The sequence below is a fragment of the Schistocerca serialis genome, chromosome 1 (genome assembly GCF_023864345.2).
Source record: "Schistocerca serialis cubense isolate TAMUIC-IGC-003099 chromosome 1, iqSchSeri2.2, whole genome shotgun sequence".
In the NCBI taxonomy this organism is placed as follows: domain Eukaryota; kingdom Metazoa; phylum Arthropoda; class Insecta; order Orthoptera; family Acrididae; genus Schistocerca; species Schistocerca serialis.
The window spans coordinates 291060546-291086010 of NC_064638.1; the positions used below are offsets into that span (position 1 = coordinate 291060546).

The 25465-nt window shown below is 47.7% G+C and overlaps 1 protein-coding gene across 4 annotated transcripts in view; it reads left to right on the forward strand.

Moving 5' to 3' along the window:
- Positions 1-25465, forward strand: part of LOC126468704 (synaptosomal-associated protein 25) — a 411734-nt gene that overhangs the window by 335214 nt on the left and 51055 nt on the right. The gene's annotated exons all lie outside the window — the stretch shown is intronic.

Consider the following 25465-nt stretch of genomic DNA (forward strand, 5'->3'; position numbering starts at 1 on the left):
GTAATCTAAGCAAAGAAACCAGTTGCATGTTTTCCGTAAATCAGCAGCATAAGGCAGTTGATGATATCGGTGTTCCAGTAACTCGATTGACTGCAAAGCCCATTTGGCCCACTCGCACATATTTAAACAGAGTACTAGCTAATATCCAGGCACCGCACCAGTGGAGTCTACTCTTAACTGGTGTCATTAAATAAATTCAACACCAGTGATAAACCATATCCACAAGAGATACCATAATAAGTCTTTACCACAGTCAACAGCCACCTCATCCAGGTCAAAACAAAAATGAAGATTGCTGCAATATCCCACCCAGGGGTGCAATATTTACAGATTAAATGAAGTCACACAAGCATGCAAGTTACTGTTTGCATTCCCTTGAAATCTCAAATTACTTGATGATACTGACTGCCAAAATGATCTCTCAGCAGGTAAAACTCGGTGAACTAATGTCTCAGGATCAGAACCTGGATCCACTACATGGAGAAGTTCCTGGCCAGGAGTGGAAATGCCTTGAATGAACCAATGAATTTGTATGTGGCTACCTATCAAATGGCCAGCTCCAAATTGAAGAACCTGCTACCTTTCCAGCTTGGTAATCATCCCTGTCCATGGGCTATGTTAATGTGCTCACTGCTTCTAGGAGACACTGTGGCCTATGTGCTTCCAAGGCCAATCACCCATACTACACTTCTACACTGTCTTGGAACATGGTCATTTCGTGACGTGCCAAGAAAACTCTGGACACCACAAATCAAGACACTGATGCTAGCTTAGAGTATATTGATATGAGCATATTGCTTGCCAAGAAGTAGATGCTCATCTTCTTAGAGCGTCAGGAATATCGGCAACAATCATCATGCCAGACGACCATTGCTGTGGCTGGGTAGCACTTGTGGGGAGAGCCCTTGTTTGGAGTAGGTAGCAGCAGGGTGGATGTTCTGCACATAAAATGCATCAATCCAAATCATATAATGGTGTTACTGATCTGGCTGTCCCTGCAGATCAGTTTCAATATTTCATTGTAGAGGGTTAGGATCCAGTTGCTTTTCCTACACTGCTTCTCCAATCGGAAGAGAGACAAGCCAGAAGACTGAGAATGAAACAATTTATTCAATACCTGTTGTCTACTGGAAGAGATGGAGATACTTTTACAGTGACCAAAACATTATTTTTTGTGAAACAAATAGAAGGTAAATTTGGAAAAAATGGACTTTCTGGAAAAATTATGAAATTGACCCCTATGGATTAAAGCTCTCTCTGCCACTGAATCTCAAGTACTTCAGACATGTGAAAGGCTGGATGACACGTAGGTGACTATTACTCCACATAAAACTTCAAAATGGTAAGAGGAGCTATGAGCTACTAGGTGTACATTTGTTAGGAATGTACATAAAGGTGCAGATGATGACAAATAGATACAGGTGCTTTCATCTTAGCTATTGAAGGAAATGTCCTCCCCAAAACAGTTAAAGTTGTGCTGTAATGATATGACGTGAAACTTTACCGTGCATTCTGACAAAATTGTACTGGTCTTGACAGGGCACATGGAGGGGCCTCAACATTCGTTCGCACGTAAGTCACCCGTGGATATATTCCCCTCTGTACTGCATTGAAAGCAATAATGGTTTGAGTGCAAATGATTCCAGCAATTGTAACATTTATTTACCTCTAGGCAAGTCACTTACTTACCCCAAGATGACAGACAACCCTAATCAAACAACCTCCCTACCCCCACCCACTCATGTTGTATTCTGCCACATGGGGATTCCAGTGTGTATGACCCCATGTTAGGACATACTACTTCATCCAGTATGGGCCTTCTGATTGACCAGCTTCTTTCTGATCTTCATCTGTCTGTCCTCAATGACAGTACAGTTACCCACTCCAGTGCCACCCATGGTATGCATGTTACTGGCTATCAACCTCACAGTCTCTTCATCCAACCTAGTGGCTTTGCTACGATGATCTCCACACGATAAATTTGGTGACAGTGAGCTCTTTCTCGTAATCCTGTCACTTCCTTGTAACTGTCCAATGGATCAACTACCAACTAGGTGCTTTGAAGAGCCAGCTGGCAGTTTTTTCCTTCTGTGTAGTCTTTACCTCCTCTCTGTCAGATTCCATTGACATGGTTGTATGAGACATCCTGATGCAATCATTTGTACTGCTGGAAGTGTTATTACCCTTTCTACAAGCGCTCTCTGCCACCAGCTGCTGTCATGGTAGACTCACAACATTGTAACAGCCACACAGGATCACCAAAGAGCCCTGCAATGTCTCAACATCCTAGAAAGACGACCATCCTCATTTGTAAGACTTCTAAAGCTCACTATCTACTAAACCACAGTTAGAAGGAATGTTAAATGTGCTGTGTGTCCTCACTAGGGATGTATACCTCTTTATCCTACTTGTGAGCCAACCTCCATTGTCTTCTGGGCTACAGAAATCAAGTACTCTTCTTTCAGGGCAATCTTTGTACTGCTGCATTAGTTGTTGCTGCAAACTGCTTCAGAATTATGCCTTGTCATGAAAGGTTTCCACAGGCCTTGATTAACTTTTTCATCAGACGATCCCACATCTTAATGTAGCCCAAAGGCTCTGTCTACTCAGAGTGTTCAATTTTACTTGGCTCAAATTTGTCTTCCCTTCACGGTGGTGAGATAGTATCATTGTCTTAGTCCTTAAGCCAAAGTCCATAGGCAGCTATTGCCCGATTAGCCTCACCCAAAATGCTTTGCAAACTGCTTGAAAGGATGGTTCTCCACCTGTTATGTTTGGTGTGGTTTCCAGAAGGGACAATCCACCACCATCCATCTGGGTAGGTTTGAGACAGCAATGTGACAGGACTTGCCTAAGTGGCAGCACCACATCACAATCTTTCTTGACCTACATAAGAGACACAACTGCTTGTCACCATTGTAATTCTCTTACCCACCATGACTTTGGGCTTTGGAGGCTACATCTAAAGGCAGAATCTTAACAGTCCCACTTCCTTCGGAGCATCCCTTTGTGTGTGAATCGCATTTTTCTCTACTGTATTTACTGGGACCTGGTGTCATCCTGATTGGACTGTAGTTGGCAGGTTTATAGGTTTGCAGTACCTTCAGCTTTGAAATTGTTGGGCCAAGTCAATCATTGTAGAGTAAGACAAGTCCACTAGTGCATTCTGGACAAATCTCACACTCTCTCCTTGCCAAAGCAAGGATCTTTCCTCTTCAGTTCCAACAGTGCCAACTCTTGCCCACACACATGATCACCATTTGACAATGTTATAATTATCCAGCTTACCAAACTGTATATTTTTGCATATGAGGGGCATCATTACTCTGGCGCTGCCCCCAAGTGGGGAATACCACTTGGAATGCAACTTGAGGTCCTCTGCCTGGACATAAGCCTAATCTCCTTATAATGTGCTCCCTGTGTTTTCTGGAAGTCTGCCCCCCCCCCCCCCCCCATCCAGATTTTGAATTGAGATAAACTTTAGGAACTTGAAAAAATAAATCTCACTCCCATGACCATTTGGTGTTTGTTCCTTTCAGTTCATCTGTAGTATCAGGGTGCAGCCACCATTTACACTGATGGCCATAAAACCGTTTATCGGACAGGTTATGTTTTTATATGTTCCATCAGTTGTTCAGTCATAAACAACATATGTTGTTTAGTGTGTAATGTTTTCATGATGAAGCTGATAGTCAGTAACAGAGCCCGACATTTTTGTTAATGCAACTCCCTCAGACACTTTAACTTTTAGTGACTCAATGAGCAGTGTGCAGGGCACTGATTGCTGTTACTCTTGTCATCCTGTGGCCTCTGCTCTTCAGGACCTTCTTGCTGAACTTTGTCATACTCACTGCTCAATTGTCTTTCTGTATCTCAACTCACATGGGTATCCCAGGAATGAACTGACTGTTTGACTAGAGAAGCAATTACTCACCCAACATTTGCTTTGACAACTCCAACTGCAGATTTGTGGGTGCAAATAAGACCTTTACACACTTGGAGATGGTTCAGAATCTAGTGGGCTACTGCCCCGTGTAATAAAATCGGCACTTGCAAAGAAACTACCGCTTCATGGTGCTCCTCCTTTCACCCTCCCTCCCCTTGGTGAAATCCTACCTCCAACATCTTGCGCCCGCCCCCCCCCCCCCTCTCCAGCCCTGAGGAAAAAAAAATATCCACTATCTTATGTCATCTCTGCATATGTTATACCAGAGTAACCAATAGTTTTATTTTAGGTAGCAAGCAACCCCCAGGTTGTGATTGTGGAGCTTTTCAGGCAGTAGCTCATATCCTGATGGAATGCCAGCCCATTCTGGATCTCCATACTCAGCACTAAGCATGGTCTCCCAGATTCTTTGCCTGGGGGGGCTGGCCGTAGCTCCTTTGCCAGTTGTCTCTGTCATCCCTCTTTTACTCTCTTTTATTTGTGTGTCCCTTTTTCTCCTGCAACTTATTTCTGTTTTAGGGGCAACACTGTTGAATAGTGGATACTGATCCCCTATTTAACACCTCAGTTCTAATGGATCGGTGATGAGACTGTTGGGGGAGGAATGGCTTCAGTCAAGTACAGAGCACTGGGGGACATTCACCTGACCCCACCCACCTGCTGCCTCAATAGTCTCTCTCATGTTGTTGTATTATTGTGTTATTGATGCGTTGGCTGACGTCCGTTACATTTTAGCCTTCTCATTTTAATTGTTACGAATTTTCTGAATAGAAGTCATTGTTTATTTATTCTGCAACTATCTTCAACCTTAATCGGCTTGGCAGCGGTTTGGCTGTAGGTGTGATTTCTCTTGCGACAGGTCAGCCCTGAGAGATCACACATCTGCTTCGACATATTTACTGGCCCGATTTATAAGCTTTTAGTTCTTCATAAATTATCTGCTGTTGCATCAGTATTACTTTCAGTCTCTGTGTCATCCCCCCCTGCGGGTCCGGGGTAAGAATAGGCCCGAGGCATTCCTGCCTGTTGTAAGAGGCGACTAAAAGGAGTTTCAATCGTTTCGGCCTTCTATGTGATGGTCCCCCTTGGGGTTTGACCTCCATTTTTCAAAATTCTACAGAAGTACGAGCCTTTTGGGGAAGGACACCTTACGTGGTGTACCACTGGTCCTAAGTGCACTAAGACCTTGGCACTCAGCATTGCACTGGCGTTGTAACCGTACCCACTATTCCTCAAATTGGGCCTAAATGCCTAATGGGTTGTCAAAGTTACACCCATAGTGCATCTCCATCTGCACCAGCGATCATGATGGACTTTCCATGGCACCAGAAATCCAGCACGGTAGCCAGCCCGTTGTGGTGGGGTCGTCATGTACCCTCTAGGTTGTAGCCCCCTGACAACACAGGGATCGTACTGCCGATACCTGAGCTGCACCCTCCCTACGTCGGCCAAGGAGTAGATGCCAGTCTCCTTGGGGCATCAGGACTCCCGGCAATGGTCATCCTGCCAGGTGGCCCTTGCTGCGGCTGGCTGGCGCCCGTGGGGAGAGCCCCTGGTCGGAGTGGGTGGTATCGGGGCGGACGTTTCGCAGATGAAACGTCAACATGTATCAGGTCGCTCTGCGGCCGAGTCTTTCAAAAGAAAAGGTACTGTTTCTAGTTCTGGTTCTCCTGCCCTTTCCCCCTTGGCCTCTCCATGGGAGGAGGGACAGGCCCGACGGCTTGGGGCGAAGTACTTCCCCCGCTATTTGGTCTGTTCTCGAACCGATGGGGGGACGTTCGCCACCTCCAAGCCCATGTTCTTTGTTCAGCACATTGAGGACGTCTTCGGGGAAATCGAGGCTCTCAGCAAGATGCGTTCAAGGTCCGTTCTTATCAAGACCACCTCCGCCAAACAGTCGGCGGCGCTCCAGGCGTGCAACCGCCTGGGGGACATCCCAGTATCCATTGTCCCACATCTGGCACTAAATAGGACGCAGGGGGTTATATTTCATCGTGACCTCCTGCTACAATCTGATGAGGAGCTCAGGGCCAACCTGGAGCACCGAGGCGTGCATTTCATCCAGCGAGTCCAGCGCGGCCCCAAAGACCGTCGCATCGACACCGGGGCCTTTATCCTCGCCTTCGAGGGGGACGTTCTCCCGGAGAAGGTCAAGGTGATGTGCTACCGGTGTGACGTGCGACCTTACGTCCCGCCTCCTATGCGCTGTTTTAGGTGTTTGCGCTTTGGGCACATGTCGTCACGGTGTGAGGCTGAGCCCCTTTGTGGCGATTGTGGACGTCCTCTTCGTGAGGAACATACATGCACCCCACCACCTCGGTGCGTTAATTGTCCTGGCGTCCACTCGCCTAGATCTTCAGACTGCCCCGCATATCAGAAGAAGATACAAGAAATCAAAACTTTGGATCGGCTCTCTTATTCTGAGGCCCGGAAGAAGTACGACCGCCTCCATCCCGTGCCATTGACCACTTCATTTGCCTCAGTTGTGTCCACTCCTTCCGCGGTATCCTCACCCCTATCCTGTCCCCCCTCCGCCTCCTCCGCCCATCAGGGGGCTCTGCCTCCGCCTCCCAAATCCCTCCCTTCCAAATCATCCTCCCCCGTGGCCCCCACCCCCTCTGCCCCAGGGGCCACCCTTCCTCCTCCTCCTCCTCCTCCTCCTCCTCTCCCCCCCCCCCCCCCACGCCACCTGAGAAGCGATCCTCTTCTCAGGCGTCCATCGGGGAAACGTTCCGGACCCCAGCTTCCGAGGTCCAGCGTTCCAAAACGGACCCCGCGCGTGAGGACCTTCTTCGGGTCCAGCCCACCATCCCTGTGCCTCCTCGGCCTTCCAAGAAGGCCTCCAAGAAGACGTCTCTATCCCCCTCTCCACCCCGGCGGGTTTCGTCTGACGCTCCATCCGTGAGTCGCTGCTCGCGGCCGTCCTCAGTTTCGCCGGGACGCTCTGCTGCCAGGCGCTCCGCTGGCCTTTCGTCGGCAAATGATGCGGCCCCTCCTACACAACCAGGGACAGTGGCCGCGGCTGGCGACGAGTCAATGGAACCAGATCCGCCTCCCGTCGGTTGTAGCGTTGTTCCCTCGCAACCTGGCCCTCCGCGGCCGTCGAGGTGACCAGCTCTTCCTCCGTCTCGTTCCCCCAACCTTTTGACTAGCGATGGCGTTGTTTCATTGGAACATAAGAGGTATTCGATCTAATCGGGAGGAATTACAACTGCTCCTCCGCCTGCACTGTCCGCTCGTCCTTGGTCTCCAGGAAACCAAGTTGCACCCGACTGACCGTATTGCCTTTACCCACTATACCTCGGAGCGGTATGACCTCACCCCTGTGGACGGTATCCCAGCTCATGGTGGGGTCATGTTGCTCGTTCGGGACGATGTTTATTACCATCCCATCCCATTGACCACCCCACTCCAAGCAATAGCTGTCCGCATTACTCTTTCTGCTTTTACTTTTTCAGTTTGTACCATTTACACTCCACCGTCATCTGCTGTTAGTCGGGCTGACATGATGCACCTGATTGCTCAGCTTCCCCCGCCGTTCTTATTGTTTGGCGACTTCAATGCCCATCATCCCCTTTGGGGCTCTCCTGCATCCTGTCCAAGAGGCTCACTCTTGGCGGATGTCTTCAACCATCTCAATCTTGTCTGCCTCAATACCGGCGCCCCGACTTTCCTCTCGGACTCTACTCATACCTACTCCCACTTGGACCTCTCGATCTGTTCTACCACTCTTGCCCGTCGGTTCGAGTGGTATGTCCTTTCTGACACGTATTCGAGCGACCACTTCCCCTGTGTCGTTCGTCTCCTGCACCACACCCCATCCCCACGTCCTTCGAGCTGGAACATACTGAAAGCTGACTGGGGACTGTACTCATCCCTGGCGACCTTTCCGGACTACGATTTTCCCAGTTGTGACAGTCAGGTCGAATACCTCACGGCTGTTATCATCAATGCTGCCGAACGTTCCATTCCTCGTACTACTTCTTCTTCACGTCGCGTTTCCGTCCCCTGGTGGAACGAGGCTTGTAGGGACGCTATCCGTGCTCGACGACGTGCTTTACGCACCTTTCGCCGCCATCCTACGTTGGCGAATTGTATTGAATACAAACGACTCCGAGCGCAATGCCGTCGAGTCATAAAAGACAGGAAAAAAGCTTGTTGGGCCTCTTTGACCAGCTCCTTTAACAGTTTTACTCCCTCTTCCGTCGTTTGTGGTAGCCTGCGCCGGCTGTCGGGCATTAAGGCCCACTCCTCGGTACCTGGCCTGACCTCAGGTAATGAGGTCCTTGTTGATCCTGTGGCTGTCTCCAACGCCTTTGGCCGCTTTTTCGCGGAGATTTCAAGCTCCGCCCATTACCATCCTGCCTTCCTTCCCAGGAAAGAGGCAGAAGAGGCTCGGCGACCTTCCTTCCACTCGCTGAATCTGGAAACTTATAATGCCCCCTTTACTATGCGGGAACTCGAACGTGCGCTTGCACTGTCCCGGTCCTCTGCTCCGGGGCCAGATGCCATTCACGTTCAGATGCTGGCACACCTTTCTCCGGCGGGCAAAAGCTTCCTTCTTCGTACCTACAATCGCGTCTGGACCGAAGGTCAAGTCCCCATACGTTGGCGTGACGCCGTTGTTGTTCCTATACCCAAACCCGGGAAGGATAGACACCTTCCTTCTAGTTACCGCCCCATTTCTCTTACAAGCTGTGTCTGTAAGGTGATGGAGCGCATGGTTAATGCTCGGTTAGTCTGGATTCTTGAATCTCGACGACTACTTACTAATGTCCAATGCGGCTTTCGTCGCCGCCGCTCCGCTGTTGACCACCTTGAGACCTTGTCGACATTCATCATGAACAACTTTTTGCGAAGGCGCCAAACGGTAGCCGTGTTCTTCGACTTGGAGAAGGCTTATGATACCTGTTGGAGAGGAGGTATCCTCCGCACTATGCACAGGTGGGGCCTACGCGGTCGCCTGCCCCTTTTTATTGATTTCTTTTTAACGGATCGAAAGTTTAGGGTACGTGTGGGTTCCGTATTGTCCGACGTCTTCCTCCAGGAGAACGGAGTGCCTCAGGGCTCCGTCTTGAGTGTAGCCCTTTTTGCCATAGCGATCAATCCAATTATGGATTGCATTCCACCTAATGTCTCAGGCTCCCTCTTTGTCGATGACTTCGCGATCTACTGCAGTGCCCAGAGAACATGCCTCCTGGATCGCTGCCTTCAGCGTTGTCTAGACAGCCTCTACTCATGGAGCGTGGCTAATGGCTTCCAGTTCTCTGAATAGAAGACGGTTTGTATCAACTTTTGGCTATATAAAGCGTTCCTTCCGCCATCCTTACATCTCGGTCCCGTTGTTCTCCCATTCGTGGACACAACTAAGTTTCTAGGGCTCACGTTGGACAGGAAACTGTGTTGGTCTCCACATGTCTCTTATTTGGCGGCCCGTTGTACACGTTCCCTTAATGTCCTCAGAGTTCTTCGTGGTTCATCTTGGGGAGCGGATCGCACTGTCCTGCTTCGCTTGTATCGGTCCATAGTCCAATCGAAGCTGGATTATGGGAGCTTCGTCTACTCGTCCGCTCGGCCATCCCTCTTACGCCGGCTCAACTCCATCCACCATCGGGGGATACGTCTTGCGACCGGAGCCTTCTACACTAGTCCTGTCGAGAGTCTTTATGCTTAAGCTGCCGAGTTACCATTGACCTACCGGCGCGACGTACTGCTGTGTCGGTATGCCTGCCGGCTGTTGTCTATGCCCGACCACCCCTCTTACCAGTCCTTCTTCGCCGATTCTCTCGACCGTCAGTACGGGTTGTATGTGTCTGCCCTGCTGCCCCCCGGAGTCCGCTTCCGTCGCCTGCTTCGACAATTGGATTTTGCCCTCCCTACCACCTTCAGAGAGGGTGAGAGCCCGACACCACCTTGGCTCCAGGCTCCGGTTCCTATTTATCTCGACCTCAGCTCACTCCCGAAGGAGCGTACTCCGGCTGCAGTGTATTGCTCACGGTTTGTCGAACTTCGTGCTCGACTTGCCGGTCACACCTTTATTTACACTGATGGCTCCAAAACTGACGACGGTGTCGGCTGTGCCTTTGTCGTCGGGGCCGCCACCTTTAAATACCGGCTCCTCGACCAATGTTCCAGCCTTACGGCCGAGCTTTTTGCTCTCCATCAGGCCGTTCAGTATGCCCGCCGCCACTGCCATTCATCGTATGTACTCTGCTCTGACTCACTCAGTGCTCTTCAGAGCCTTGGAGCTCCCTATCCGGTCCATCCCGGACACGTAGGAGTGCCTGGGAATGAGGCTGCGGATGTTGCAGCCAAGGCTGCAGTTCTCCTGCCTCGGCCAGCTTCCCATTGTGTCCCATCATCTGACATTCGTGGGGATGTATGTAAGAGGCTTGTGTCGTTGTGGTGGGATGCTTGGTCATCCCTCCAAGGAAACAAGCTCCGGGCAGTAAAACCGCTCCCAACTGCTTGGACAACATCCTCCTGACCATCTCGGTGCGAGGAGGTCCTTCTGACCAGGTTGCGGATTGGGCATTGCCGGTTTAGCCACCGCTACCTGCTCTCCGGTGACCCAGCCCCGCAGTGCCCTTGTGGTCAGGCATTAACAGTGCACCATGTTTTATTGTCGTGTCCCCGTTTTAGTCAATTTCGTGTTATCCTGTCCCTGCCATCTACTTTACCGGATGTTTTAGCTGATGACGCTCGAGCAGCTGCTTGTATTCTGCGTTTTATAACTTTAACTGGCTTGTCCAAAGACATTTAACCTTTTTACTTATTTTATCTGCATCTTTGTCAGGTCCTTCTGATCTCCCCCCCATCCCCTTGAGTTTTAGCAGATTCCATGTGCTCTAACACCAGTGACTGAGCGCTAATGACCTCAGCAGTTGAGCGCCCCAAAAAAAAAAAAAAAAAAAAAAAAAAATCTGTGTCGTCACTCCTATATACTTCTATCATCTGATAAAATTTCTGGCAGAAGTCAGAATCCAGAGCAACTAATTCTTGATTGAGAGATTGATGGCCTTGCAATTTATTCCATTTACTCCAACAGGGCAACCAACTGAAAGAGCACACAACAGCAATATGTCTGTGGCATCTGTATGCATGATGTGTTTTTAATAATACAAAGTATCCATGTTTGATACTGTCATGTTTAAATTGGTGGTGTCTGTTCTTTTTATTGTCTTGTATAAAGTAAACAGTAATCATAGGTCTTTCTGTTAGTCAGTTCTCGGAATAAACGTACTGTATATTGTTCAGAAATCTAGTAGCATTTATGATTTAATTTGTGTTGAGCTAACTGCACACCTTGCCGGCCGAAGTGGCCGCGCGTTTCTGGCGCAGCAGTCTGGAACCGCGAGACCGCTACGGTCGCCGGTTCGAATCCTGCCTCGGGCATGGATGTGTGTGATGTCCTTAGGTTAGTTAGGTTTAACTAGTTCTAAGTTCTAGGGGACTAATGACCTCAGCAGTTGAGTCCCATAGTGCTCAGAGCCATTTGAACCATTTTTTGAACTAACTGCACACCACACTCAGATTTTTGTATAAGCAGATGCTTTCATTGAGGATTTTCATACTTTGAACATAAGTCATTCTATGTAATCACAACCCCCTCCAGCCACATCCCTCTCCAGTCAGTTTGAGCACATTTAATCAGAATAAAAACTGATTTCTGGCTCAGTCTCTCCATCATGCAAAGACTACATCTGAATATGTTAGCTGATGCAGTGAAAGTTTCTTCACAGTCCTGTGAGCAGATGCTGCTGATGCTCCTGTCTGAAGTGCTAAATGGCTCAACAATTTTCTTGGACCTCTTTGTGAGGCTGCTACTTACTCCTCTAGTTCAGCTAAAGCTGAAAGCCACCTGGAAGAGTCTGAGGAATGGGCTAGAGTGCTTGTTACAATCAGGGCCTGTCTCCCCAGTATGGGTTCTTGCACAATGTCATACACAGCACTTGAACTGTAAGCAACACTTAAGCTTTAGTAATTGCACAAATCTAGCATGGATGTTTCACATTACTGCTGTTTAGCTCACAATGATTATCATCACATACCATACCTTGAAAATGTACCTCCCTGTTAGAGGAAAAGGTGCAAGCATCATCAAAAGGTGACAATATTTTTGGTAAGATTAGATGGAATATGGAATGCTGTGAAAGATTATGTAGGGGATTCCTATATCATTTTTGTTGTTAGGAAGTATCTTACATAACAAAAAGACGTACATTAATTTCGTGCTGGACAATGCAAGAGCACACACTAGCAATTCATCTGTGACAGCAGTATGGTGCATTTTTTTGATGGGAATATCCTATAATATTACACACACACATAAAAAAACTGATATGGCAGCAGTAGAGTGTTCAAACAGTTCGCAGGGATGTTTTGGTGAGTTATTTGAACAATTTGTAAACAAAAAAGGATTAAGTATTTGAAACTGGAAGATCTAAATACTACTGCCTCAAGGGGCCTGGGAACAAATTTTCTGAGATTCTGTCAGTGCCATCTGATCTGCCTGATATTAGTTGTAGGTAGTTACCAGAGTCTTTTATGTCTTACTTTATGATCACAGTGTTATGAAAGCAAATACATTGTTGAAACAAGAGAAAGCTGTTTTACTAAGAACTTACTTAGCGATTGATAACTTGGAATGGAGGAATCAAATATTTTTAATACAAATTAAAGAAACATAGACAATCTAATACAACATAATTTTCTTGTTTGTACGCCTATTAGATGCAGAATTGTCCAAATTCTTTGTCATTCCAGTGGTCTTCACTTCATTATATATAATGCAATATGGGCATGTTGCAAGTAATTTACCCATTTTGTAATGTAGTCCTGTATGTAATCTTTTGTACTTTGTAATTCTTTCGTTATTTCTCTTCCTGCCCCTTCTTCTTACCCACTAGTCACTGTGTTGTTAGAGTCCACACCCCTACTCCTAAAGAAATAGGATGGTTTTGTAAGATTTTATTCTGGGCTTCTTCCTTGCCTCATCTTGCACATTTTTATAGATTATACCATTAATGTAGTTGAATTTTTCTGTTTTATTTCCAATGCCCACTACTTCCTTTCATGATAAAGTGTACCATAGGAAGCTGGCAGAATTTGTCACAGCAAAAAAAGATAACAATGTATGACAATAATGCAAATTCCCAGATAGAGCAGTATGTAAAATAAGGCAAAGGCAACCATTTGGCTATAATGGACTGAGGGGGCATAGAAACATGTATCAGGAAATGGAATCCACACTATCTTTTCAGCTCTTGCCTTTTTCTAGTAAAAGCACGCAAATTCACATTCCTGTTTTCTGTTTCTATCGTCCACACTTGGTCGCTCTGCGGCCGAGTCTTTCAAAAGAAAAGGTACCGTTTCTAGTTCTGGTTCTCCTGCCCTTTCCCCCTTGGCCACTCCATGGGAGGAGGGACAGGCCCGCCGGCTTGGGGCGAAGTACTTCCCCCGCTATTTGGTCTGTTCTCGAACCGATGGGGGGACGTTCGCCACCTCCAAGCCCATGTTCTTTGTTCAGCACATTCAGGACGTCTTCGGGGAAATTGAGGCTCTCAGCAAGATGCGATCAGGGTCCGTCCTTATCAAGACCACCTCCGCCACACAGTCGGCGGCGCTCCAGGCGTGCGACCACCTAGGGGACATCCCAGTATCCATTGTCCCACATCTGGCACTAAATAGGACGCAGGGGGTTATTTTTCATCGTGACCTCCTGCTACAATCTGATGAGGAGCTCAGGGCCAACCTGGAGCGCCGAGGCGTGCATTTCATCCGGCGAGTCCAGCGCGGCCACAAAGACCGTCGCATCGACACCGGGGCCTTTATCCTCGCCTTCGAGGGGGATGTTCTCCCGGAGAAGGTGAAGGTGATGTGCTACCGGTGTGACGTGCGACCTTACGTCCCACCTCCTATGCGCTGTTTTAGGTGTTTGCGCTTTGGGCACATGTCATCATGGTGTGAGGCTGAGCCCCTTTGTGGCGATTGTGGACGTCCTCTTCGTGAGGAACATACATGCACCCCACCACCTCGGTGCGTTAATTGTCCTGGCGTCCACTCGCCTAGATCCTCAGACTGCCCGGCATATCAGAAGGAGAAAAAGATACAAGAAATCAAAACTTTGGATCGGCTCTCTTATTCTGAGGCCCGGAAGAAGTACGACCGCCTCCATCCCGTGCCATTGACCACCTCGTTTGCCTCAGTTGTGTCCACTCCTTCCGCGGTATTCTCACCCCTATCCTGTCCCCCCTCCACCTCCTCCACCCATCAGGGGGCTCTGCCTCCGCCTCCCAAATCCCTCCCTTCCAAATCCTCCTCCCCCGTGGCCCCCACCCCCTCTGCCCCAGGGGCCACCCTTCCTCCTCCTCCTCCTCCTCCTCCTCCTCCTCCCCCCCCCCCCCCCCCCCACGCCACCTGAGAAGCGATCCTCTTCTCAGGCGTCCATCGGGGAAACGTTCCGGACCCCAGCTTCCGAGGTCCGGCGTTCCAAAACGGACCCCGCGCGTGAGGACCTTCTTCGGGTCCAGCCCACCATCACTGTGCCTCCTCGGCCTTCCAAGAAGGCCTCCAAGAAGAAATCTCTATCCCCCTCTCCACCCCGGCGCGTTTCGTCTGACGCTCCATCCGTGAGTCGCTGCTCGCGGCCGTCCTCAGTTTCGCCGGGACGCTCTGCTGCCAGGCGCTCCGCCGGCCTTTCGTCGGCAAATGATGCGGCCCGTCCTACACAACGAGGGACAGCGGCCGCAGCTGGCGACGAGTCGATGGAACCGGATCCGCCTCCCGTCGGTTGTAGCGTAGTTCCCTCGCAACCTGGCCCTCCGCGGGCGTAGAGGTGACCAGCTCTTCCCCCGTCTCGTTCCCCCAACCTTTTGACTAGCGATGGCGTTGTTTCATTGGAACATACGAGGTATCCGATCTAATCGGGAGGAATTACAACTGCTCCTCCGCCTGCACTGTCCGCTCGTCCTTGGTCTCCAGGAAACCAAGTTGCGCCCGACTGACCGTATTGCCTTTACCCACTATACCTCGGAGCGGTATGACCTCACCCCTGTGGACGGTATCCCAGCTCATGGTGGGGTCATGTTGCTCGTTCGGGACGATGTTTATTACCATCCCATCCCATTGACCACCCCACTCCAAGCAATAGCTGTCTGCATTACTCTTTCTGCTTTTACTTTTTCAGTTTGTACCATCTACACTCCACCATCATCTGCTGTTAGTCGGGCTGACATGATGCACCTGATCGTTCAGCTTCCCCCGCCGTTTTTATTGTTTGGCGACTTCAATGCCCATCATCCCCTTTGGGGCTCTCCTGCGTCCTGTCCAAGAGGCTCACTCTTGGCGGATGTCTTCAACCATCTCAATCTTGTCTGCCTCAATACCGGCGCCCCGACTTTCCTTTTGGACTCTACTCATACCTACTCCCACTTGGACCTCTCGATCTGTTCTACCACTCTTGCCCGTCGGTTCGAGTGGTATGTCCTTTCTGACACGTATTCGAGCGACCACTTCCCCTGTGTCGTTCGTCTCCTGCACCACACCCCATCCCCACGTCCTTCGAGCTGGAACATACTGAAAGCTGACTGGGGACTGTACTCATCCCTGGCGATCTTTCCGGACCACGATTTTCCCAGTTGCGACAGTCAGGTCGAATACCTCACGGCTGTTATCATCAATGCTGCCGAACGTTCCATTCCTCGTACTACTTCTTCTTCACGTCGCGTTTCCGTCCCCTGGTGGAACGAGGCTTGTAGGGACGCTATCCGTGCTCGACGACGTGCTTTACGCACCTTTCGCCGCCATCCTACGTTGGCGAATTGTATAGAATACAAACGACTCCGAGCGCAATGCCGTAGAGTCATCAAAGACAGCAAAAAAGCTTGTTGGGCCTCTTTGACCAGCTCCTTTAACAGTTTCACTCCCTCTTCTGTCGTTTGGGGTAGCCTGCGCCGGCTGTCGGGCATTAAGGCCCACTCCTCGGTACCTGGCCTGACCTCAGGTAATGAGGTCCTTGTTGATCCTGTGGCTGTCTCCAACGCCTTTGGCCGCTTTTTCGCGGAGGTTTCAAGCTCCGCCCATTACCATCCTGCCTTCCTTCCCAGGAAAGAGGCAGAAGAGGCTCGGCGACCTTCCTTCCACTCGCTGAATCTGGAAACTTATAATGCCCCCTTTACTATGCGGGAACTCGAACGTGCGCTTGCACTGTCCCGGTCCTCTGCTCCGGGGCCAGATGCCATTCACGTTCAGATGCTGGCACACCTTTCTCCGGCGGGCAAAAGATTCCTTCTTCGTACCTACAATCGCGTCTGGACCGAAGGTCAAGTCCCCATGCGTTGGCGTGACGCCGTTGTTGTTCCTATACCCAAACCTGGGAAGGATAGACACCTTCCTTCTAGTTACCGCCCCATTTCTCTTACAAGCTGTGTCTGTAAGGTGATGGAGCGCATGGTTAATGCTCGGTTAGTCTGGATTCTTGAATCTCGACGACTACTTACTAATGTCCAATGCGGCTTTCGTCGCCGCCGCTCCGCTGTTGACCACCTTGTGACCCTGTCGACATTCATCATGAACAACTTTTTGGGAAGGCGCCAAACGGTAGCCGTGTTCTTCGACTTGGAGAAGGCTTATGATACCTGTTGGAGAGGAGGTATCCTCCGCACTATGCACAGGTGGGGCCTACGCGGTCGCCTGCCCCTTTTTATTGATTCCTTTTTAACGGATTGAAAGTTTAGGGTACGTGTGGGTTCCGTATTGTCCGACGTCTTCCTCCAGGAGAACGGAGTGCCTCAGGGCTCCGTCTTGAGTGTAGCCCTTTTTGCCATAGCGATCAATCCAATTATGGATTGCATTCCACCTAATGTCTCAGGCTCCCTCTTTGTCGATGACTTCGCGATCTACTGCAGTGCCCAGAGAACATGCCTCCTGGAGCGCTGCCTTCAGCGTTGTCTAGACAGCCTCTACTCATGGAGCGTGGCAAATGGCTTCCGGTTCTCTGAAGAGAAGACAGTTTGTATCAACTTTTGGCGATATAAAGCGTTCCTTCCGCCATCCTTACATCTCGGTCCTGTTGTTCTCCCATTCGTGGACACAACTAAGTTTTTAGGTCTCACGTTGGACAGGAAACTGTGTTGGTCTCCACATGTCTCTTATTTGGCGGCCCGTTGTACACGTTCCCTTAATGTCCTCAGAGTTCTTAGTGGTTCATCTTGGGGAGCGGATCGCACTGTCCTGCTTCACTTGTATCGGTCCATAGTCCGATCGAAGCTGGATTATGGGAGCTTCGTCTACTCGTCCGCTCGGCCGTCCCTCTTACGCCGGCTCAACTCCATCCACCATCGGGGGATACGTCTTGCGACCGGAGCCTTCTACACTAGTCCTGTGGAGAGTCTTTATGCTGAAGCTGCCGAGTTACCATTGACTTACCGGCGCGACGTACAGCTGTGTCGGTATGCCTGCCGGTTGTTGTCTATGCCCGACCACCCCTCTTACCAGTCCTTCTTCGCCGATTCTCTCGACCGTCAGTACGGGCTGTATGCGTCTGCCCTGCTGCCACCCGGAGTCCGCTTCCGTCGCCTGCTTCGACAATTGGATTTTGCCCTCCCTACCACCTTCAGAGAGGGTGAGAGCCCGACACCACCTTGGCTCCAGGCTCCGGTTCCTATTTATCTCAACCTCAGCTCACTCCCGAAGGAGGGTACTCCGGCTGCAGTGTATTGCTCACGGTTTGTCGAAATTCGTGCTCGACTTGCCGGTCACACCTTTATTTACACCGATGGCTCCAAAACTGACGATGGTGTCGGCTGTGCCTTTGTCGTCGGGGCCGCCACCTTTAAATACCGGCTCCTCGACCAATGTTCCAGCTTTACGGCCGAGCTTTTTGCTCTCCATCAGGCCGTTCAGTATGCCCGCCGCCACCGCCATTCATCGTATGTACTCTGCTCTGACTCGCTCAGTGCTCTTCAGAGCCTTGGAGCTCCCTATCCGGTCCATCCCTTGATTCAACGGATACAGCAGTCCCTCCATTCTTTCGCTAGTAATGGTGGTTCTGTCAACTTTCTGTGGGTTCCCGGACATGTAGGAGTGCCTGGGAATGAGGCTGCGGATGCTGCAGCCAAGGCTGCAGTCCTCCTGCCTCGGCCAGCCTCCCATTGTGTCCCGTCATCTGACGTTCGTGGGGATGTATGTAAGAGGCTTGTGTCGTTGTGGTGGGATGCTTGGTCATCCCTCCAAGGAAACAAGCTCCGGGCAGTAAAACCGCTCCCAACTGCTTGGACAACATCCTCCCGACCATCTCGGCGCGAGGAGGTCCTTCTGACCAGGTTGCGGATTGGGCATTGCCGGTTTAGCCACCGCTACCTGCTCTCCGGTGATCCAGCCCCGCAGTGCCCTTGTGGTCAGGCATTGACGGTGCGCCATATTTTATTGTCGTGTCCCCGTTTTAATCAATTTCGTGTTATCCTGTCCCTGCCATCTACTTTACCGGATGTTTTAGCTGATGACGCTCGAGCAGCTGCTCATATTCTGCGTTTTATAACTTTAACTGGCTTGTCCAAAGACATTTAACCTTTTTACTTATTTTATCTGCATCTTTGTCAGGTACTTCTGGTGTCCCCCCATCCCCTTGAGTTTTAGCAGATTCCATTTGCTCTAACACCAGTGACTGGGCGCTAATGACCTCAGCAGTTGAACGCCCTTAAACCCTACCCAAAAAAAAAAAAAAAAAAAAAAAAAATCGTCCACACTTCCGTTTACAGTAGGTGACTGGGTGCCTTTCTTTATAACAGTACACGAAACTGGAAAGGCATTTAAAGAGATTGTGTGCCTCAACAGTCATGAAAAATAATAAAAAGGCCAAAAGCTGATCAACAAAGTAATATGAGCACAATAATAATGCATTCTGTTAGTGTTTTGCTGGATGTAAGAGTTGTAGATGAGAAGGTTGAATTCAGATCCTGTTACAAATGGTGGGTGTTAAATATTTTCCTGTGTGAACCAAATGTGGTTCTTTTACATTTTAGTTGCTGTTGTACAGAAAGAAAAGAACTTTTTTGTTGTAGAGATAAAATACGTGCGCATTACAGCTACTCATGCTGAGGGAAAAAGCTGATGTTTGATTACAATGACCAACTTGTCTGGGTACAAAAGTTAAACCTTCAGCAATACGCCATCCATTGGAACGTTGTACTGACACAGTAAGTCTGAGTTCTTGATTGACCAATAACAAAGTTGTACTTTTTTTTAAAAACTGGGCGAATATCCTGGACAGTTTAATGAATGCAGAGAGATTGCAGTAATCTTAGCTTCAATGGTAGATGAGATGTAGACACAAGGGTGCACCTGCAGAGGGGCAGACTTGATATAACCAGGTTTGTTCCTCTTGTATTCAGGAATTCTGCATTTCATACTTTCCAGAAATTCAAATTTAAAACAATTTTCTCAGAATTTGTACCATACTTTCGTTTCACAAGAGTCACAAGCACTGAAAACTTGCAGAGATTATAATCAAGGAAGTTACCCTTTCCAAACATTGTTTAACACTTTAGATTGCCAGTATTAACAAAGAATGGATCTGGTGGGCAAAACCGGGAATTAATGTAGCATATAAATCAGCTTCTTGCCATTTGTTAATTATCAAAATAAAAAACAGAAATGTAAAATGTATACCCTAAATAACAAAATGGAAAAATTAAATATATGTGCAATGAAACGAAGTTCCTGTAGAAAGTAAGTAGATATTGTAGTAGAGATAAGAAAGAAAATAGAAAAACAGGAGCTAAATATCCACATTATAAAATATAAAATGCAACAACCGAGACAGAGAAAGAAAAAACATTGGTGTGATAGGGGGATGACAAATTACATAGACAAGAGAGCTAGTTGAATGAAGACGGACTATATATATATATATATATATATATATATATATATATATATATATATATATATATATATATATATATATATATATATATATATATATAAACAAAGGTGACTTACCGAACAAAAGCGCTGGCAGGTCGATAGACACACAAACATACACACAAAATTCAAGCTTTCGCAACAAAATGTTGCCTCATCAGGAAAGAGGGAAGGAGAGGGGAACACGAAAGGAAGTGGGTTTTAAGGGAGAGGGTAAGGAGTCATTCCAATCCCGGGAGCGGAAAGACTTACCTTAGGGGGAAAAAAGGACAGGTATACACTCGCACACACGCACATATCCATCCACACATACAGACACAAGCAGACATATTTAAAGACAAAGGGTTTGGGCAGAGATGTCAGTCGAGGCAGAAGTGTAGAGGCAAAGAAGTTGTTGAAAGACAGGTGAGGTATGAGTGGCGGCAACTTGAAATTAGCGGAGATTGAGGCCTGGCGGATGACGAGAAGAGAGGATATACTGAAGGGCAAGGTCCCATCTTCGGAGTTCGGATAGGTAGGTGTTGGTGGGAAGTATCCAGATAACCCGGACGGTGTAACACTGTGCCAAGATGTGCTGGCTGTGCACCAAGGCATGTTTAGCCACAGGGTGATCCTCATTACCAACAAACACTGTCTGCCTGTGTCCATTCATGCGAATGGACAGTTTGTTGCTGGTCATTCCCACATAGAATGCATCACAGTGTAGGCAGGTCAGTTGGTAAATCACGTGGGTGCTTTCACACGTGGCTCTGCCTCTGATCGTGTACACCTTCCGGGTTACAGGACTGGAGTAGGTGGTGGTGGGAGGGTGCATGGGACAGGTTTTGCATCGGGGGCGGTTACAAGGATAGGAGCCAGAGGGTAGGGAAGGTGGTTTGGGGATTTCATAGGGATGAACTAACAGGTTACGAAGGTTAGGTGGACGGCGGAAAGACACTCTTGGCGGAGTGGGGAGGATTTCATGAAGGATGGATCTCATTTCAGGGCAGGATTTGAGGAAGTCGTATCCCTGCTGGAGAGCCACATTCAGAGTCTGGTCCAGTCCCGGAAAGTATCCTGTCACAAGTGGGGCACTTTTGTGGTTCTTCTGTGGGGGATTCTGGGTTTGAGGGGACGAGGAAGTGGCTCTGGTTATTTGCTTCTGTACCAGGTCGGGAGGGTAGTTGCGGGATGCGAAAGCTGTTTTCAGGTTGTTGGTGTAATGATTCAGGGATTCCGGACTGGAGCAGATTCGTTTGCCACGAAGACCTAGGCTGTAGGGAAGGGACCGTTTGATGTGGAATGGGTGGCAGCTGCCTCCATTATGACAGCAACAGTACCTCCATTATGACAGCTGCCACCCATTCCACATCAAACGGTCCCTTCCCTACAGCCTAGGTCTCCGTGGCAAACAAATCTGCTCCAGTCCGGAATCCCTGAACCATTACACCAACAACCTGAAAACAGCTTTCGCATCCCGCAACTACCCTCCCGACCTGGTACAGAATCAAATAACCAGAGCCACTTCCTCATCTCCTCAAACCCAGAACCTCCCACAGAAGAACCCCAAAAGTGCCCCACTTGTGACAGGATACTTTCCGGGACTGGATCAGACTCTGAATGTGGCTCTCCAGCAGGGATAAGACTTCCTCAAATCCTGCCCTGAAATGAGATCCACCCTTCATGAAATCCTCCCCACTCCACCAAGAGTGTCTTTCCGCCATCCACCTAACCTTCGTAACCTGTTAGTTCATCCCTATGAAATCCCCAAACCACCTTCCCTACCCGCTGGCTCCTACCCTTATAACCGCCCCCGGTGTAAAACCTGTCCCATGCACCCTCCCACCACCACCTACTCCAGTCCTGTAACCCGGAAGGTGTACACGATCAAAGGCAGAGCCATGTGTGAAAGCACCCATGTGTTTTACCAACTGACCTGCCTACACTGTGAAGCTTTCTATGTCAGAATGACCAGCAACAAACTGTCCATTCGCATGAATGGCCACAGGCAGACAGTGTTTGTTGGTAATGAGGATCACCCTGTGGCTAAACATGCCTTGGTGCACGGCCAGCAGATCTTGGCACAGTGTTACACCATCCGGGTTATCTGGATACTTCCCACTAACACCAACCTGTCAGAACTTCGAGATGAGAACTTGCCCTTCAGTATATCCTCTCTTCTCGTCATCCACCAGGCTTCAATCTCCGCTAATTTCAATTTGCTGCCACTCATACCTCATACCTCAACCTGTCTTTCAACAACATCTTTGCCTCTGTACTTCCGCCTCGACTGACATCTCTGCCCAAACTCTTTGCCTTTACAAATGTCTGCTTGTGTCTGTGTGTGTGCGGATGGATATGTGTGTGTGCATGAGTGTATACCTGTCCTTTTTTCCCCCTAAGGTAAGTCTTTCCGCTTCCGGGATTGGAATGACTCCTTACCCTCTCCCTTAAAACCCATATCCTTTCATCTTTCCCTCTCCTTCCCTCTTTCCTGATGAGGTAACAGTTTGTTGCGAAAGCTTGAAGTTCGTGTGTATGTTTGTGTGTCTATCGACCTGCCAGCACTTTCGTTCGGAAAGTCACATCATCTGTGTTTTTAGATATATTTTCCCCACGTGGAATGTTTCCTTATATGGAGCACCTACCTAAGTAGGTAGGTGCTTAATCCTCGATGACTAAAAAATTATTTTTCTTGTTTTTCATTATAATAATTATAACCAACATATTACAGCTCACACTGTCACCTTTTCTTCCAGACTTTGATAGTTATGAATCATAACTTACTCATTTTTCTTCTTGTACATGCTACACTAACTTCCCGCATAGTTGTTAATTTGGTCAAAGGGAGACGCGTAGAAAGTCAGATTCATGAAATTGTAAGTGGCACCAGTGACACTAACTAAATGGGTGACTCAGGAGCTTTGTGAGTGGATAGTTCTTGGAAATGGAGGAGGAGGAAGAGAAATGCAGATAATCTTTTCAAAGAAGAGGTTGAACAACAGAGTTTGTTTCCAGTGCAAAAGATACATAGCAGTATAAAATGAAACTGAACACCAAATAGAAGTGCAACACACAATATTCAAAAATAATAATAAAAAAAATGCACAGCACTTCTGCAAATCTTAATTGAGGACTCGGAAAAGGATGGAGAAAGTGTGATGAGTATTGTGACTGGAGATAGAGGCGATGGATACTGGTCAACAAAGAGGAAAAAATGAGAGGGCAAAAAGGGCCAAGCATGAGGGAGAAATTGGGAGATTAGAGTAGGAAAAGTAATAATACAGGAGGAGATAGGAATAGTGGAAGAGGAAGAAAGTAATTTGCATAAATACTTGTTTATGCAAACAAATATTTACCTGCTTAATTTTATGCCTCAATTTTATGTTAAATACTTACAAATGTGTTGCTGATAATACATTTAAAAAATGTTCATCTCTTCATATATTTTACAAATATTGATATTCTCCATTCTGTTGTTGCTACTGATTAACCAAATCTCAGATGTTGAATTCATTTGCCATGAGGTCAAATTATCTATTTAATCTAGCTGAGAGCATCTCTCTTGTATTCATAAAGTAAGCCAAAGAATACACGCAAATCTTAGTAGACAATTATATAGTTCAGAAATTAGAAAACTGTCACATTTATCAACAGTTGTAAAGTGGTGATATCCACAAAGGATCACTGGTTTTTCTAACTTCAAACTTTAGATCTGAATTGGTGAGCATAGAAATTCTATACCCACCTGGTGGCAAATTTCTGTCTCCTCTTTCATTCTTCTGTGACCAGCATCTATGTTAACTTTGAATGCTGTGTGTCCCCTGCATCTAGCTGTAAATTCTACTTTTTTCAGAAGTGCAGCATCGTGTGATGATGACCAGCAGCAGAAAACAGTATTAACAAGTGTTTTAGATTCTGGAAGCTAAAACATGATAAAATAGTAATATGTCAGTTCAATATGTAGACCAAATGGCTTGAATGTGTGTGTGTGTGTGTGTGTGTGTGTGTGTGTGTGTGTGTGTGTGTGTGTTTGCAGTTAAACAATCAGATATTTGCTTATGCCTCAAGGCTGTTGTGTTGTGTTGTGTTGTGTGTGTGTGTGTGTGTGTGTGTGTGTGTGTGAGAGAGAGAGAGAGAGAGAGAGAGAGAGAGAGAGAGAGAGAGAGAGAGAGAGGAGCAACAAAATGATGTAGATGTGTGGTTATAAATCTATGCATAAGTGGTGGAATGGATGGAGGGGTGTGTGTGTGTGTGTGTGTGTGTGTGTGTGTGTGTGTGTGTGTGTGTGTGTGTGTGTGTGTGTGTGTGTGTGTTTGGGGGGGGGGGGGTGAGTGAGTGAGTGAGTGAGTTTGTTTTGTGCTGGGAACTAGAAACTTGCTAGAAGTTACCTAGTTGTTAAGCAGTGTGTCCGTTTCTGCCTCTGTTAATTGTCATGTGTCTGTGGTAGGTTTGCTCAGTGGAGTGTATTAAGGTACTTTGGAATTTATTGAGTTTGGTGATAGTTTATCATTATTTTTATTCCAGATTGTTTGAAGATTATTTCTCAGCCTATCTTCCATATCTTTGTTTGTCAGATGATGATCATGTAACGATTATCCTCTGCATTACTTGCCCATGGTCTTTGGTAATAGATATTTGAAAGGTCTACCACACATTTGGTGAGGTGTGGGTACAGTATTCTTTTTTTATTGTCTTGTGTTGAGAATTGAATGAAGAGTTGTGTGCCTTTTGGTAAGCAGAGTTGTTGAATGGAGATTTGCAGTATTAAACATCCATCCTTAGGTGTAAAAGGTACTTCTATGCAAAACAATAAATTTTTTCTTTGAAGTATATACTGCCTAAGATGTCAGGAAATAATCACATCACTCCCAAACACCCACTGAGCGATCCTACGTATTTGTAGGTGGTGAGCCTGTAGGCTGCTGGTTTAGGGAAATGTTTTAGTAATGAGCAGCTGGGCAAGCCACCTACAGTTGTGTAGTAGAGAGAGAATTATACTGGCAGTGCCTTCCACATGGGCAGGCGGCAGCATGAGGTAAGGTTTTGGCCAGGTCAGAATCTAGACCTGCCATCTCTCTGTCTGTCTGTCTAACTGTCTCTCTTTTCTCTGTCTGCGTATCTGTTTGTCTGTCTCTCTACTTGCTTGTTGTCTCTGTCTGCTCTGTGTTGTAGGAAACCTGCTCCATTTCCCAATCAACCCTCATTGACCTGCTGACAAGAACCCATCTCTAGTGGCTGCTACGTGTGTTGTCATTATAATTTATTTGTTTGTTTGTTTGTTTATATTTATTTTAATTTGTGTGCAGATTGTTGGGTGTGTCACTGTGTTGCATGCACAGGTATGTGGCAGCTCAGCTGGTGAACCCACACACAGCATAACCACACACTGACCGTTGCTACAGGACAAGACATTTTCGTTATCACTTCTATGTTGTTGCTGCCGCTGCTGCTTCTTTCTAGATATTATGTGTATATAATTTTTATTTGTAGTAAGTGGGTATATTTTATATTTCTTGGTATTGTTTTACTATTATAAGCAACGTGTGTTGCTAAATCGTGTTGTATGCTCTAAAGCTATTTGTTGTTCTAACAGAGCTAATAAATATACTTACA